Raw genomic sequence first — 18,157 nt, 5'->3', positions numbered from 1 at the left:
AGATAGATAGATAGATAGATAGATAGATAGATAGATAGATAGATAGAGGGTACAGATTGAGTTGATTATGAAGGGGTGATATCTGGAGAACAAAATTAAGAGGTAAGAGAGGATTATACTGGGAGAAGGAGAAAGGGAGAAGCAGAATGAGGTAAAATATCTCACATTAAACAGATAAGAAAAGGCTTTTACAGTGGAAGGGAAATGGGGGAAGGTGAGAGGGAATGAGTGAAACTCATTTTCATAGTATTTGGCTAAAGGAGGGAATAACACAATGGGGTATGGAAATCTATTTTACCACACATGAAAATAAGGGGGGAAGGGGACAAGAGAACAGAGGGTTGATAGAGGGAGGGCAGACTGGGGGAGGGGACAATCAGAAGCAAATACTTCTAAGGAGGGACAGGGTAAAAAGAAAGAATAAAATAAATGGGGGGTAAGATAAGATGAAGGGAAATATACTTAGTTTTTCACAACAGGACTACTATGGAAGTGTTTTTTCATGACTACACATCTGTAACCTGTACCAAGATGCTTGTCTTTTCAAAGAGAGTGGGTGGGGAGGGAGGAAGGGAGAAAATTTGTAACCCAAAGCTTTAAAAACAGATAAATTCGAGGGAGTTGCTTGATGTTAAAGGTCCTACCACCAGTAGGATTCAAAAGGCAAGATATGATATGAAGTCTTCCTGACTTCAGTCCCAACATAGTATATAAACTATGCTACCCATCTGTCATGAGAGTTTATTGATGTTAAAAAGATGGGCTTTGGTTTCAGGTAACATCTACTTGGGTTCACTGAAAATGCTGAAAAATTTCTCAGATGAGATTCAGTATCTTTTCCCTCTGTTCATTTATGGGCCCTGTTCAAAGTCCATCTGCAGTGCCTATACAATATATAGGTGTTGATAGAATTATTCAATTAGCTTTTTATTCATCAGTATATCATAACTTGGGAAATGTGTCTTTTTTATCCACTTGTTTTTTTTCCTGTTTGTACTGGGCTGATCTCTTTTTGAGTGTCTATGGATCTCCCTGGAGGAGAACATACCATGTTTTGGACCTCCATTCAATTAGAGACTTAATTCAACTGAAAAAATAAAGTATCTCTTCTTTCAGTTTGCAAATCATAGAGATCTGCAGGTTAAGGGACAGTCTCCTATTTCTGTTCCACAACAAGGTACATGGAAATACCCCTTTCACCAGGTGCTGTTTGAAACAAGAACAAAAAATAAATATACCACGAAATTTAAAGAAAAAGAGACAATCAATAACTTCCTCTAAGAGACAATAATGAGACAACACACCAAAACTTAAGGGATGCAGTGAAAGCGGTTCTTGGAGGAAGTTTTATATCTTGCTTTATATCATGCTTACATGAATAAAGTAGAGAAAAAGGTCAATGAATTGGGCATGCAACTAAAAAATCTAGAAAAAGAACAAATTAAAAATCCCCAATTAAATACCAAATTAGAAATTCTGAAAACCAAAGGAGAAATTAAGAAAACTATTGAACTAATAAATAAAATGAAAAACTGGTTTTATGAAAAAAAACAATAAAATAGATAAACCTTGAGTTAATTTGATTAAAAAAAAAAAGAAAAGCAAATTACCCGTATCAAAAATGAAAAAAGTGAAATCACCACCAATGAAGAGGAAATTAAAACAATAATCAGGAGTTAAATTTGACAATCTTAGTGAAATAGATAAATGTTTACAAAAATATAAATTGCCCAGATTAACAAAACAGGAAATAAAATATGTAAGTAATTCCATTTCAAAAAAAGAAATTGAACAAGCCATCAATGAACTCCCTAAGAAAAAATCTCCAGCACAAGATGTATTTACAAGCAAAATCTATCAAACGTTTAGAGAACAAACTCCAATGTTATGTAAAGTATTTGTGAAAATAGGAGAGGAAGAAGTCCTACCACATTATTTTTATAATACAAATTTGGTGCTGAAGCCTAAACTGAGAAGTGCCAAAACAGAAAAAGAAAATTATAGAAAAATTTCCCTAATGAATATAGATGCAAAAATTTTTAAGTAAAATATTAGCAAAAAGATTACAACAACTTATCTTGAGGATAATGCACTATGACCAGGTAGGATTTATACCAGGAATACAAGACTGCTTTATTATTAGGAAAACTATCAGCACAATTGACCGTATCAACAACAAAACTAACCAAAATCATGTGGTTACCTCAATAGATACAGAAAAAGCATTTGACAAAATACACCATTACTATTAAAAAAACAAACAAACTTGAGATCATAAGAATAAGTGGAGTATTCCTTAAAATGATAGATCTAAAACCATCAGCAAGGATCATATGTAATGGGGATAAGCTGGAAGCATTTCCAATAAGATTGGATGTGAAACAAGATTGGCCATTATCACCACTGTTATTCACTAGAAATGTACTAGAAATGCTAGCTTTAGCAATAAGAGAAGAAAAAGAAATGGAAGGAATTAGAATAGCAAAGAAGAAACAAAGCTATCACTCTTTGCAGATGATGTGATGGTGTACTTAGAGAATCCTAGAAAATCGAGTAAAAAATTACTTGAAATAATAAACAAATTTAGCAAAGTTGTAGGATATGAAATAAACCCACATAAATCATTACCATTTCTATATATTACCAACAAAGCCCAATAGCAGGAGATAGAAAGAGAAATTCCATTTAAAGTTACTGTAGATATTATAAAATATTTGGGAGTCTGCCTGCCAAAACAAAGCCAGGCGCTGTATGAACATGTTAATAAAGTCAGTTCTAAATAATTGGAAATATATAACTAATTGGAAAAATATCAGTTGCTCATGGGTAGGCCAAGCTAATATAATAAAATGACAATTCTACCTAAACTGATTTACTTATTCAGTGCAATACCAATCAAACTACAAAAAAATATATATTTTATAGAGCTAGAAAAAATAACAGAATTATTCTGGAGAAACAAAAGGTCCAGAATATCAAGTGAATTAATTAAAAGAAATGCAATGGAAGTTGGCCTTGCCATATATGATATTAAATTGTATGATAAAGCAGTATTCATCAAAACTACTTAGTACTGGCTAAGAAATAGAGTGATCAGTGGAATAGGTTAGGTATGCAAGGCACAGTAGTCAATGACTATAGTAATCTGTTTGATAAATCCAAAGACTCTGTCTTCTGGAATAAGAACTCACTATTTGACAAAAACTTCTGGGATAACTGGAAAAGAGTGTAGCAGAAACTAGGCATAGAACAACATCTTACACCCTATACCAACATAAAGTCAAAATGGGTATAGATTTATATATGAAGCTGATATTATAAGTAAACTGGGACAGTAAGGAAATGTTTAACTTTTAGATATATGGAGAATGGAAAGATTTATGACCAAACAAGAGATGGAGACCATGTAAAATGCAAAATGGATGATTTTGATTACATTAAATTGAAAAGCTTTTGCATGAACAAAGCCAATGCAACCGAGATTAGAAAGGAAGGGTTCTACTTCCAGGACCCAAGATGGTGGAGTAAGAGATAAGTCGCTCTTACCATGTTGCATCAACCTCTGAAAACCCAGAAAATATCGCCCAAGGAAAAACCCTGGAACAGCTGAGCCAGAAGAAAGATGGGGTGCAGAAGTCAAGTAGCCCAGGTAGCTTGAGGGATTAACAGGAAAGGCCCCTCTTACCCTGGGGGAAGGGAAGCAGTACAGAACAGGAGGCATCCCATCAAGCTAGGGGAAAACCCCACCTCAGCACACAAAAGGAGATCCTGAAACCCAGGTGGTGGAGCAGGCAAACACCAACACCTGGACCTCTGAGTGCCTTTGTGAGGGCTGGGGAACCAGTGGAAATCAGTGTGGAAAACCACCTGGTGCCTCAATATTCTACAGAAGCCAGGTCTCCCAGGACCTCAGTAAAAATAAAAGAAGCAATACTACAAAGGGCCCCAGGTAGATAAACACCCTGCAACATTTGTCTGAAAGGAGCTGAAGAAAGCAAAAGGAAAAAAAAAAAATCAGGCAACTTAGAGTTGCCCTAGAGTTCCAGCCTTGCTGATTCCAGCCCAATACTAGGTAAGCTTCCTGAACCCTACAGCCTCCAACTGCCAACATTGGAAGCCCCAGCACACAAAGACAGTGACCCAGCCCTAGGCTCCCAACACAAGAAGCTTGGGTCAGTGCCCTGTGCTCCCAAGCAGGAGAGCTCAATCTCTTTAAAGGTCAGGAAATAAGCAAACACCATGAGCAAAAAGAATCGTACCATAGATTCATATTATGAGAAGAGTGAAGATCAAGACAGAAATTCTAAAGAAGACGTCATTGTCAACAAACCCACATCTGGAACCTCAAAAGGGAATATGAGTTGGTCTGAACTCCAAAAAGCCTTCTTAGAAGAACTGAAGAAGAATTTTAGAAGTCAAATGAGGAGAAGGGTAGAATCTGGCAGTAGTTTGGAGCCCCACCCACTGCTTTTCTTGGTTTTTAAAACTGCTGGGTTTGCAGTTTGTGAGTTCACAATTTCTGAAGGGCTGACATTTTATTTTTTCACCAAGCCTTTGGAAAGACTGGAGATGAGTTGGAAACACAGTCCATGTTACTATGACTAAGGTTGGTAACTCTGAAAGTTGGTATGGCAACCACACCATGGATCAGACCCTAATATTATATATATCAAGTATGCCTGAAAAATAATGGAAGATAATGGGCACAAGGAGGTATTGGTGTCTGCTGGGGACCAGACTATGATCTAAACCTAAGTGGCACACATTCTGGATGACAGACAAACCAAAGAGTATAATTAAAAGCAGCTGCCAAAGTGATTGAGCAAGCAAAGGCCCAAAATAGGGACAGACTTATTATGAGCACAGATAACCAACTTATCACCAAAGGTATTAGTGAATGGATTGGCAACTGGAAAGAAAATGGCTGGAAAACAAGTAAAAATAAAGATGTTGTCCACAGAGACCAATTCACTAAGCTGGATAATATGATGTTGGACATGGATGTTGAGTGGAAGTATGTATCTGCTCAGTCAAAAGTTAAAAGCAGTGCTGAAGCTCAAAGATTAGCCAGAGAAGCAACTAGAAAGAAGTGAGAAGACTCAACTCAATAGTTGGAGATGGTGTTAAAGTGTCAGTCTCTTTAACCCTGCAATATAATCTCTGAATTATTTTCCCACCCTCCCCCTTGTGTTTGAGCTATCTTCCATGACTCTCTTTGGTAATTTTTTTCTTCATATCCTTTCTCAAGTTTTCTATGTGCTATTTTTTCTTCAATACTATAAACAAAATAAATACTATAAACTATACTATAAATGTTTACTATAAACAACTATAGAAATTGTTCACATGTACTGACCATAAGAGAAAGGCAGATATCCTCATCTTTGTCATAGCCAACTGAACTCTGACTTGCTCAACACTTGTACCATATCACCTAGAAACCAATCCAGACTGCTTGACTGCTCACATGACTTGGGGTAATGGGAGTCATCAATTTTTCCTTCAGGTAAAATGGACTGGGAAACAAACCTTGCCATCTGTATTTTCTAAGGACTTACTGACTTTATTATCTGCCCTGCTTGTATGCCATACGGTGTCCCAATATCATCTGACCTTCTGACAATATAAAGATGCTTGCCTGGGCCATGTAATCTACCCCTCTGGTGTTCATCCTTAGGAATTTTAGCACTTAGAACTTTTAGAAGTCTTTTTATTTACCCAGTAACTGAGCTCTCTAGTATGCTGTCTTCCCCTCCCCACCCACCCAAGTGTGAACATGACCATATACTGTCTTTCTGTATTTGTCATCCATCCCCAGTACTGAGCATAGCACTTGGAACTTAGTAGGAATAGGAATTCAATAAAAGTTTTTTTCTCATTAAAAAAAGTCAAATGAGAGAGGTAGAAGTAAAAATGAGAGGTATGCAAGAGAGAGTCAATAGCCTGGAAAAAAAAGGACAAAAATTAACTGTAGAAAACAAGCTTAAAAAATACAATTGGCCAACTGGAGAAAAAGTACACTGAAGAAAACAAATCCCTAAAAAATACAATTGACCAAATGGGGAAGGAGGTACAAAATCTAATAGAAGAAAACAATTTGTTAAAATTTAGAATTGGGCAAATGGAAGCTAATGACTCTTTGAGAGAGAAAGAATCAATCAAACAGAAAGAAAAGAATGAAAAAATAGCTGAAAACATAAAATACCTCATTGGTAAAACAACAGACCTGGAAAATCGATCCAGGAGAGACAATTTAAAAATTATTGATCTACCTGAAAATCATGATGAAAAAAAGAGCCTGGACAGTATCTCTCAGGAAATCATAAAGGAAAACCATCCTGAGGTCGTAGTAAAATAGCCATAGAAAAAATCCACCAATCACCTCCTGAAAGAGATCCCAAATTGAAAATGTCAAAGAATATAATAGCCAAATTCCAAAATTACCAGGTGAAAGAGAAAATACTGCAAGCAGCCAGAAAAAAAGAATTTAAATATCATGGAACAACAGTCAGGATTACACAGGACTTTGCAGCTTCTACATTAAAAGATCATAGGGCATGGGATATAATATTCCATAAGGCAAAGGAGCTTGGATTACAACCAAGAATCAACTACACAGAGAAAATGAGCATGATCTTTCAGGGAAGGAGATAGATATTCAATGAAATGGGGGACTTCCATACCTTCCTGATAAAAAGGCAAAAGCTCAACAGAAAATTTGATCTTCAAATACAATACTCAAGAGAGACATAAAAAGGTAAATGGGACAGAAAAATACAACATATTGTTAATAAGGGCAAACTCTTTACATTACTACAAGGGAAGATGACACCTCTAGCTCTTGAGAACTCTATTGTTATTACACCATGTTAAAAAGGTATACATAAAGAGGGTGAATATAAGTTGACTTTGATGTGATGAAAAAAAATCCAATTAAGTGGGTTAAATGGATCCAAGTACGTGAATTAATCTGATCTAAGAAAATGTACTGAGAGAAAAGGAAAGGAGGAGGCAGACAAGGGTAAATTACATTACAGGAAAAGGCACACAAACTTATTCCAGCAGAGGGAAAGAAGGGAGAGAGGTGAGCATTGTTTGAACCTTACTCTCATAAGATTTGGCTCAAGAATGAAATAACATAATCAGTTAGGTATAGAAATCTAACTAGCCCTATAGGCAGTAGGAGGGAAATGGGGAAAGAAAAGGGAGGGGGATAGAAGAGAGGGAAGAAGCAATAAGGGTAAAGGGGTAGAAAAGGGAAGGGGCTAATAGAAGGGAGGTGTGACTGAGGGAGGCAGTGATCAAAAGCAAAACACTAGTGAGGAAGGAAAAGAGGAAAGGAGAAAGAAAAACATAAAGGGGGGAAGGATGGAGAGAAGACACAGACAGTAATCATAACTGTGAATGTGAATGAGATGAACTCTCCATAAAATGGAAGTGGATAGCAGAATGGATTAAAAACCATAATCCTACAATATGTTGTTTATAAGAAGCATAATTGAAAAAGAGTGACATATACAGGATAAAGGTGAAAGGCTGGAGCAGAATATATTATGCTTCAGCTGAAGTAAAAGAAAACAAAACAGGGATAGCAATCCTGATCTCAGACAAAGCAAAAGCAAAAACAGATATAATTAAAAGAGATAAGTAAGATAAGTACATTCTGTTAATAAGCACCATAGACAATAAAGTAATATCATTGATAAGCATACGTGCACCAAATGGTATGGCATCCAAATTCTTAGAGGAGAAGTTCAGGCTGTTACAGGAAGAAATAGACAACAAAATTATATTAGTGGGAGATCTTAACCTCCTCCTCTCAACTAGATAAATCTAACCACAAAATAAGCAAGAAGGAAGTTAAAGAGGTGAATAGAATATTAGAAAAGTTAGGTATGATAGATCTCTGCAGAAAATTGAATGATGATATAAAGGAATATACTTTTTTTCTCTGCAGTACATGGCACATACAGAAAATTTGATCATGTACTAGGGCATAAAACCTCACTATCCAATGCAGAAAGGCAGGGATATTAAATGCATCTTTTTCAGATCAGGATGCAATAAAAATTATATCTAATAAAGGACCATGGAAAGATAGACTAAAAAATAATTGGAAACTAAATAATCAAATCCTTAAAAATGATTGGTGCAAACAATAATTCATAGAAACAATCAATAACTTCATTCAAGAGAATGAAAATAATGAGACAACATACCAAGCTTATGGGATGCAGCAAAAGCAGTTCGTAGGGGAAGTTTTATATCTCTAAACACTTACATGAATAAAATAGAAAAAGAGGACATCAAATGAATTGGGCATACAACTAAAAAAAAAACCTAGAAAAACAACAAATTAAAAATCCTTAATTAAACACCAAATTAGAAATTTTGAAAACTGAAGGAGAAATTAATAAAATGGAAATCAAGAGAACAATTGAACATATAAATAAAAGTATGAGCTGGTTTTATGAAAAAATCAATAAAATAGATAAGCCTTTGGTTCATTTAATTAAAAAAAAGAATGAAGAAAACCAAATTACCAGTATCAAAAATGAAAAGGGTGAATTCACCACCAAGGAAGAGGCAATTAAAACAATAATTAGGAACTATTTTGCCCAACTGTATGCCAATAAATTTGACCATCTTAGTGAAATGGATACATGTTTACAATAATATAAATTACCCAGATTAACGGAAGAGGAAATTAAAAAAAACTTTACCCAATTTCAGAAAAAGAAATTGAACAAGCCATTGATGATTTCCCTAGGAAAAGATCTCCAGAGCCAGATGGATTTACAAGTGAATTCTATCAAACATTTAAAGAACAATTAACTCCAATACTATAGAGACTATTTGGGAAAATAAGTAAAGAAGGAGTCTTAGCAAATTCTTTTTATGTTACAAATATGGTGCTGATACCTAAACCTAGAAGAGTCAAAACAGAAAAAAAAAATTATAGACCAATTTCCCTAATGAATATAGATGCAAAAAATTTAAATAAAATATTGGCAAATAGATTACAACAACTTATCACAAGAATAATACATTATAACTAGGTAGGATTTATACCAGAAATGCAGGGCTGGTACTATATTAGGAAAACCATCAGCATAATTGATTATATCAACAACAAAACTAACAGAAACCACACAATCATCTCAATATATGCATAAAAAGCTTTTGACAAAATACAACACCCATTCCTATTAAAAACTCTAGAGAGCATAGGAATAAATTGAGTCTTCCTTAAAATAATAAATAGTATCTGCCTAAAACCTTCAGCAAGCATCAGATTTAATGGGGACAAGCTAGAAGCATTTCCAATAATATCGGGGGTGAAACAAGGATGTCCATTATCACCACTATTGTTCAATATCATACTGGAAACATTAGTTTTAGCAATAAGGGAAGAAAAGGAAATGGAAGGTATTAGAATAGGCAGAGAAGAAATAAAGCTATCACTCTTTGTAGATGATATGATGATATACTTACAGAATCCTAGAGAATCAAGTAAAAAACTACTTGAAATAATAAACAACTTTAGCAAAGTTGCAGGCTATAAAATAAATCCACATAAATCTCCAACATTTCTTTGTATTATCAACAAAGCCCAACAGCAAGAAATAGAAAGATAAATTCCATTTAAAGTCACCGTAGATTAATAAAGTTACTGTACTAAATATTATAAAATATTTAGGCATCTACCTCCCTAAACAAACCCTGGAACTATTATTACAAAACACTTTTTACATGAATAAAGTCATATCTACATAACTGGAAAAACATCAGTTGCTCATGGGTAGGCTGAGCTAATATAATAATAATGGCAATTCTACCTCATTTAATTTACCTATTCAGTGCCATACTAATCAAACTACCAAAACATTATTTGATAGAGTTAGAAAAAAAATAATAACAAGATTCATTTGGATGAACAAAAGGTCCAGAATATCAATGGAACTAATGAAAAGAAATACAGGGAAAGTTGGCCTAGTCATTCCAAATTTTAAATTATATTATAAAGTGGCAAACATCCAAACTTCTTGGTACTGGCTAAGAAATAGAGTGGTGGATCAGTGGAATAGGTTAAGTATGCAAGACACAGTAGTCAATGGCTACAGAAATCTATTATTTGATAAACCCAAAGATCCCACCTTCTGGGATAAGAACCCACTCTTTGACAAAAACTTCTGGGAGAACTCTAAAAGAGTATGGCAGAAACTAGGTATTGATTAAAATATCACACCATATACCAAAATAAAGTCAAAATGGGTTCATGATTTAGATATAAAGACTGATACTGTAAGCAAACTGGGAGAGCAAGAAACAGTTTACCTATCAGATTTATGGAGAACAGAAGAATTCATGGCCAAACAGGAGATAGAGAACATTATGAAAAGCAAAATAGATAACTTTGATTACATTAAATTGAAAAGTTTTTGCACAAACAAAGCCAATGCAACCAAGATTTGAAGGAAGGTAGAAAATTGGGAAAGAATTTTTACAACTAGCCTCTCTGATAAGGGCCTCATTTCCAAAATATATAGAGAATTAAGTCAAATTTATAAGAATACAAGTCATTCCCCAATTGATAAATGGTCCAAGGATATGAACAGGCAGTTCTCAGATGAAGAAATTAAAGCCATCTATAGTCATATGAAAAAATGCTCTAAATCACTATTGATCACTAGTGCTCTAAATGTACACAGTAACAGCCATGTTGTGTGATGACTAATATTGATAGACTTAACACTTCTCAGCAATACAAGTATCAAAGACATCTCCAAAGACCTCATGATGGAAAATGCTATCCACATAGAAGAAAGAACTATGGAGTTTGAATGCAGATTGAAGCATGCTATTTGCTATTTTTTTAATTGTCTTTTGAGTTTTGTTTCCTCTTTATGGTGGTTCCTCCTATTGGTTCTAATTCTTACCTGCCACATCACTAATGTGAAAATATGTTTAATAGGAATATTTAAAAAAAGATTAGGAAGGAAGCAGAAAGCTGGGAAACATTTTTACAGCCAGTGTCTCTGATAAAGTCCTCATTTCAAAAATACATAGAGAACTGAGTCAAATTTATAAGAGTGTAAGTTATTCCCCAATTGATAAATGGTCAAAAGATATGGACAGGCTGTTTTCAGATGAAGAAACTAAAGCATTCTACAGTAATATGAAAAAAATGCTCTAAATCACTACTAATTAGAGAAATTCAAATCAAAACTACTCTGAGGTACCACATCACACCTATCAGGTTGGCTAACATGACAAAACAGGAAAATGATAAATATTGGAGAAGATGTGGGGAAATTGGAACACTAATACATTTTTTGTGGAGTTGTGAACTCGTACAACCTTTCTGGAGAGCAATCATGAGGTCTTTGGATATGTCTTCAATACTTGTATTGCTGAGAAGTGTTAAGTCTATCAATATTAGTCATCACACAACATGGCTGTTACTGTGTACATTTAGAGCATTAGTGATCAATAGTGATTTAGAGCATTTTTTCATATGACTATAGATGGCTTTAATTTCTTCATGACTGAACAAGTTATGGTATATGAATGTAATAGAATACTATTGTGCCATAAGAAATGATGGGCAGGTATACTTCAGAAAAAACCTGGAAAGACTGATATGAACTGATGCTGAGTGAAGTGAACAGAACCAGGAAAACATTTTACACAGTAACAGCCACATTGGGCAATGACTAACTTTCATATACTTAGCTCTTCTTATCAATGTAAAGATCTAAGACAGTTCTAAAAGACTCATAATGGAAAATGCTATCCACATCCATAGAAAGAATTGTGGAGGTTGAATGCAGATCAAAGCATAGTATTTACTCTCTTTTTTTCTTCTGTTTTGTTTTGTTTCTTCTTTCTTGTGACTCCTTTTATGAATTCTAACTCTTCTTTACAACATGACTAATGTGAAAATACGTTTAATAGGAATGTACATGTTAAGCTTATATCAGATTGCACACCATCTTGGAGATTGGGGAGGGGAGGGATGGGGAGAAAATTTAAAACTCAAAAGCTTATGGAAGTGATTGATGAAAATTATAATAAATGAATTAAGTTTTAAAAGTGCTCTAAATCACTATTTATTAGAGAAAAACAAATTAAAACAATTCTGAAGTACCATCTCACACCTATCAGATTAGCTAACATAACAGAAAAGAAAAATGATAAATGCTAGAGAGGATTTGGAAAAATGGGGCCCTTAGATACTTTGTTGGATCTGTGAATTCATTTTAGGGTATTTTTATTTCTGTTATGTAAATTTTAATCCATCCTTAAAATTGGAGTGACTTAGGAAGCTGTGTTACTTGTTTTTGTATCCTTCCATAAACACTGCATAAGGTGTTCATCCAAAATGGTAGACTCTCTTGATATGAGTATAAGTAGAACACACAGTCTATCAGTTATCTCTCACTTTGTATAAGATGTCAGATATGTAGTTGGTGCTCTCTTTATTGCTGCTTTTTCCATACAGTTTTCATTGATATTATACTAAAGCCTACTTAGACGACATTCAATAAACATTTGCCAAGGACCTACTGTATTCCAAACACTGTGTTAAACGCTCAACATACAAAAAGAGACAAATAGCAGTCCCTGCCTTCAAGGAGCTCACATCAAATGGGGGAAAGGAACATTCAAGGTAACATGTATAAATGAGTTATTTACATGATAAATAGGGAATACTTAATAGAAAGAATGTACTAGAATTATAAGGGGTTGGTAAAGACTTCTTATAGAAAATGGGATTTTAGTTGGAACTTAAAGGAAGTCAGGGAAGCTAATATGAGGAGATGAAGAGGGAGAGCATTCCAGTCATGAGGTACAGCTAGAGAAAGTGTCTGGAGCTTAGAGATGGAGGGACTTGTATTCATGGAACAGCAAGGAGGCCAGTTTCACTGGATCAAAAAGTATGTGGAAAGAAGAAAGATATAAGAATACTGGAAAGGTGGGGGGTTACTAGATTATGAAGGGCTTTGAATGCCAAATATATTTGATATTTACTCCTGGAGGTAATAGAGAGTTACTGGAATTTATTGAGTAGAAAGGGTAACATGATTGGCCCCACACTTTATGAAAATAATTTTGGTGACTGAATGGAGGATGTATCAAAGTGGAGAAGACTTGAGGCAAGCAGATCCACCAGCAGGATTTTACAACAATTTGGGCATAAGGTAATGAGGGCCCACACCAAAATGGTGGCACTATCAGAGAAGAGATGTTGGAAGGTGAACACAAGTGTTGGCAACATATTGGATATTGGAGTAAAAGATAATGAGGAGTTAAGGATGACACCAAGGTTGTGAACCTAAGGGACTGGGAAGATGTTGTTGCCCTCTATAGTAAATGGGAAGGTAGGAAAGGAGAAAATGAGTTCAATTTTGGACATATTGAGCTTAAGATGTTGAATTGACTTCCAGTTTGAGATGTCTGAAAGTCATTTGGAGATTTGAGACTGGAGGTCAACAGAGAGGTTAGGGAGGATAGTGAAATTTGAGAATTTGCAAATCACAGCAAGGTTGGTATTTAAATCCATTGGAATTAATAATATCACTAAGTTTAGTAGTATAGATATAGAAAAGAAAAGGGCCCAGGACAAACCTCTGAAGGACATTTTGGATTAGAAGGTATGATCTGAATTTGTATCCAGCAAAGAAGACTGAAAAGGAGTGATTTGATAGGTAGTAGGAGAACCAGGAGAGAGTAATTTCCTGAAAACCAAAAGAGAGTGCCAAGGAGGAAAGGGTGATCAGTAGTTGGAGAGAGATAAAGAAGAACGAGGATTGAGAAAAGGTCATTGCATCTGGCAATTAAGAGATAATTGGTAAATTTGGGTAAAGAATTTTTTGGTGAAATGATGAGGTTGAAAGCCAGATTGTGCCAGGTCAGACCAACTATGTATTTCCCCATTACTATTTGACTGACCTGCAAATGCAATTCTTTGGAAACTGTGGAATTCCATATTTTTCAGTAGTATAGTATAACTAGAAAAAACTGATATTTAAAATTTGTTCTGGAATAATGCATTACACTTAAAGACAGAATATTTCACAACACCAATTCCACCTCTCAAAATTCATTGAACATCAGAACAACAGATGGAAACCTGTAATAATGGGATTTTTCAAAAAAAAAAATCAGAGTTAGAAGTTCTGGATTTGAGCCTCAACCCTGTATTATGTGATATGAGTTGTTTGGGCTCCCTTTATTGAGTCATGACATTAGACTATTTTTTAAGCTTCCTTCCAGCTCCAAATTTATGATAGATCATGCCATTTCCAAATCCTTCAAGAATCCCCTGGAGTAAATTTATTTGGGCTGGGTGCTTCTTCCATGACTGGCCTGTAAGGTCTTTTATATATAAAGATAAAAACAGTCACGTGGCTTTAGGTAGGAAAAATTTCCTAGAGATTTAAGCTGGAAGGTGGTAAGGGTGGGGACTGTGAGACTTGTGTCTTCTTTCTCTTTCGGAGAGATGCAAAATAGCTCAGAAAGTATCAGTTACCTTTTGCATACAGTTTGAACTTGAGAAACTCAATCTTGTGGAGATTAATGGAAAAAATGAATATAACCGATTACCTTTTTATGATGACAAAATACAGTTTTCATATCGCTATAGCTTAAAAATAGCTGAACAGATTTTCCTTAAGCTTTAGCAGAAAATCACCTTGGGACTGAAAGGAAGCATAGAAAGATTAAGCTGAGGGGAAAAAAAAGATTTTTTTCTGAAGTTTATGAGCCAGTGAAAATAGGAGATTATAAAGATAAATGTCCTGCAATATCATTTTCTATCTCAAATATGCATCCAAACATAGATATGTTTGATATATATGTCCATAATCACACATAAAATGGTGTAACTCATTTGCAGTGAATCCCCAAGTCTCCACTAGTAGAAAATTGCATTCAGTGGATATACTTTAAGCACAAATTGGAGAAGCCATCAAGACTAGTACAAATGGTTTATGTGACCAGTAAGTTTATATATATGTATGTATAGGTATATATCTATATATGTGTTTATATACATGTATACTGATTTATGTGTGTGTATACACACATTTGTGTGTATATATATGTGTATATATATATATATATATATCTCCAATGACAATTAAATTTAAATACATGCTTCTGACTCAGCATTTATATGGGTTTAATGAATCAAGTTAGAACCAAAAATTCCAAATTAATGTCATCAGTCCACCTTGTGCATACCAGGATATGCACAATTGAAAAGCAGTTTTCACTGTTGAGTAAGGTGAATGTAGTAAGTCATTTAATCTCTCTAGGACTATAATTCCTTTTCTATAAAATAGGAATAATAACTTGTACTAGCTACTCAGAAGACAGTCATAAAGAAAAGAGATTAGGAAAGAAGGAATAATTCTGATGTTACTAATTCTATACACTATATAAATTCATATAAATACTATTACTACTACTACTACTAATAAGATATTACAACCCAAAGATAAGAAAGCCATGAAAACTTGCCCTCCCATTTTTAATCACATGATAGTTTTTGGCTAGGAAGTTAAGCCAAAATTATAAAGCTAAGGTACTTAACTATCCTTCAAAATCCCCCCCCAAAGTCTTTCATCACCAACCCTGGCCAATGCTGGGCATTATAATGCTACCATTACTCTTTATGTCATTTGTCTAATCCAGTTATATTTAACTTAGAATGTATAGTAGTAACATACAAGATGGCCTAAGATAGTTTTCTAGAGAATGCATTAAATTTTTCTGTCCTACGTACTCCGTGCACAGTTTCTTATGTGACTAATGTCATGCAATGCATTTGATTCAATTCAAAAAAAATGAGATATTTAAAAAAAATATCCTAGGTTCAATACTGGATGTCTTAATCTTATATTTTATGCCATTTCAAGAACAACAGTATCCATCAATAGCTGCTGCCTACTTGTGCTCACTTATATGTCTCTTAAGTACCCTTAAAACTACTTGAAATTTGAATCCTTTGGATACTGTTGTTATATGGTTCTCAGTTATATTGCATTACTGGTAAGATGGTGGTATCGTTAAGAAGGATTTCTATATTTAGGACATTTAAAAATTACTCAAAGGATTATGCAGTTTGTAAAATCTAATCTAACTTGCTCTCTTCCTCCCTTTTAGCTCTGCTCTTAAGAGATTGTCCATTGCAGTGAAGGAAACATGTACTCACTGACTATTTCAATTTACTACCCATGCAACTGTATGTCTGGGTAACAGTTTTTTTCATCTTTTGATGAAGCCAATTTAATTTTTTTAATGAGACAAATGCATGGTAAATGTTATATTATAATGCCAAACAACTTATGCGAGAGGAATCTCCAAGACTAAGGGAGAAGTGACTAATTTGCTATATAGACAGCTATAAGTATGCCACTATAGTTCAGGGTTGGGGAAGACAGTGAAAGAGGAGGAGAAAGAAAAGGAGGAGGTTAGTGACTTTAAATTACTTTTCATAGAATTCATAAGCTGTTGCTACTAGAAGTTGGACGGTTCAGACTCCTCCATCATCATTATTAGAAATGACAGATTTGGGGGTTATAACTGGGTTGGGGTCCTTTGGCTATAACTTTGGGAGAGGGTAGTAGCCCTTCCCCCACCAAGTGTGTATTGTCAGACTGACTTCACTTAAGTGGCCGTGGATCTCATTGATATTTGTACTTTTTTGGAAGTTGATGTACAATCTAATCTGAACAGAAGCATCTGAAGAACCTCAACATCTTTCATATGATTTCTTTTTCAAATGTGTTCTTTGTAGACTTTATGCCTTGTTTGATGTAGATAATCAGGTGGCTGTTTAATAGCCACTTGTACTTTCTGCACTCTCTGTATTTTCATTTACACAAGAACCTAACATGAACTTAATACATTCTTTGGAAAAATCTTATTGGAAGAGAATCTTTAAGGATACTTTTTGCTCTGTCAAGATAATTGCTTTAAATATATATCAACAAACAATAAATAAATTGGGGTCTGTATATACACATCTCTGTCAATTTTGTGACTATTAAAACATGTTCATCTTTTCCTTAATGAAAAAGAGTGTACAGAAAAGATAAAAAACAATGAGGAGCTGAAAATTGATAAATTGACCCTGGAAGTTCTTGATAACCTCAAGGATTACTGGTGTTAGGCCAACAATCCTCCAGTTGACCTACCACTAAATGAGGAAGAGTTCCTGCCCTTTCTCCACCAAAACACAGCAGGGGCATTGCTGAAGTTTATGGTCAAGGAAATTGTCTGAGACTTGGACTAGGATGGTGTTAAGAAACTGATTCTTTTCCATACTTGCAGGGAGAGTTCCAAACCAGCAGGCCCAGGACATTTATGACAACTGAGTGAAAGACAGAAAGAAGGAATTTGATGAAGCAATTCATGGTAACCATGAGGGGATTGTCACCATGGAAGAACCTGAAATACATGGACCCCATGAATTAATACAACACTCTCGATGAAGCTCAATGATAGCAGTGGCCAATGAGAACCAAAGCCATCACCTTGAGATGGGGGAGTTCCTGAAAATACACATAATACTTCACAGGGATCAAGTTAATGGACCATGCCTAGAACATCCACAAAGGGTTCTGAGGTCTCCTCCCTTCCATGGAGATCTCTGCACCTTCTCACTCTCCCACCTCTGCTCCTCCCCTACCGACTAGAGACTAGAATTCTCTTGCTGCTATTTGTGTTGTGTGGATTTATGTGTGCATGCACTTATATTGTTTTGAAACAGAGAATCTATAACTCCAGACATTTGCTTCTCTTATCCTGCAGCCCATCTTGGGACAGCAGTGGAGTGGCTGTTTGAAATGGTTTTCACAGAGCTAACCATTATCTTCTCATTACCTTCTTACTTTTTATCATATTTCTCTTGACTTTTTGTTACTAGAGATGATGTTATTTTAATCTAGCTTTATAAAATAATCTTTTGTTGGTTTAATTGATATGGCACTGAATAATATATACTAATTTAGGTACTATTATCATTTGTATTATATTGGCTCAGCTTATGCATTAGTAATTAATATTTCTATTTAGATATCTCTTCATTTCCAGAACCACAAAACACAAAAGAACATTTTGTATTAGTACTCTTGTGTGTGTGTGT

At 34.8% G+C, this 18,157-nt stretch overlaps 1 pseudogene; it reads left to right on the top strand.

Annotated features, from left to right (window-relative positions):
* Positions 1–17,637, top strand: part of LOC114038072 — a 19,566-nt pseudogene extending 1,929 nt beyond the window's left edge.
* The last annotated feature ends 520 nt before the right edge of the window (positions 17,638–18,157 follow it).

Source organism: Vombatus ursinus, unplaced genomic scaffold (genome assembly GCF_900497805.2).
Source record: "Vombatus ursinus unplaced genomic scaffold, bare-nosed wombat genome assembly UNPS02010788.1, whole genome shotgun sequence".
Classification (NCBI taxonomy): Eukaryota; Metazoa; Chordata; class Mammalia; order Diprotodontia; family Vombatidae; genus Vombatus; species Vombatus ursinus.
Note: the sequence above shows the minus strand (reverse complement) of the source record. Positions and strands in the feature narration are given on the sequence as shown.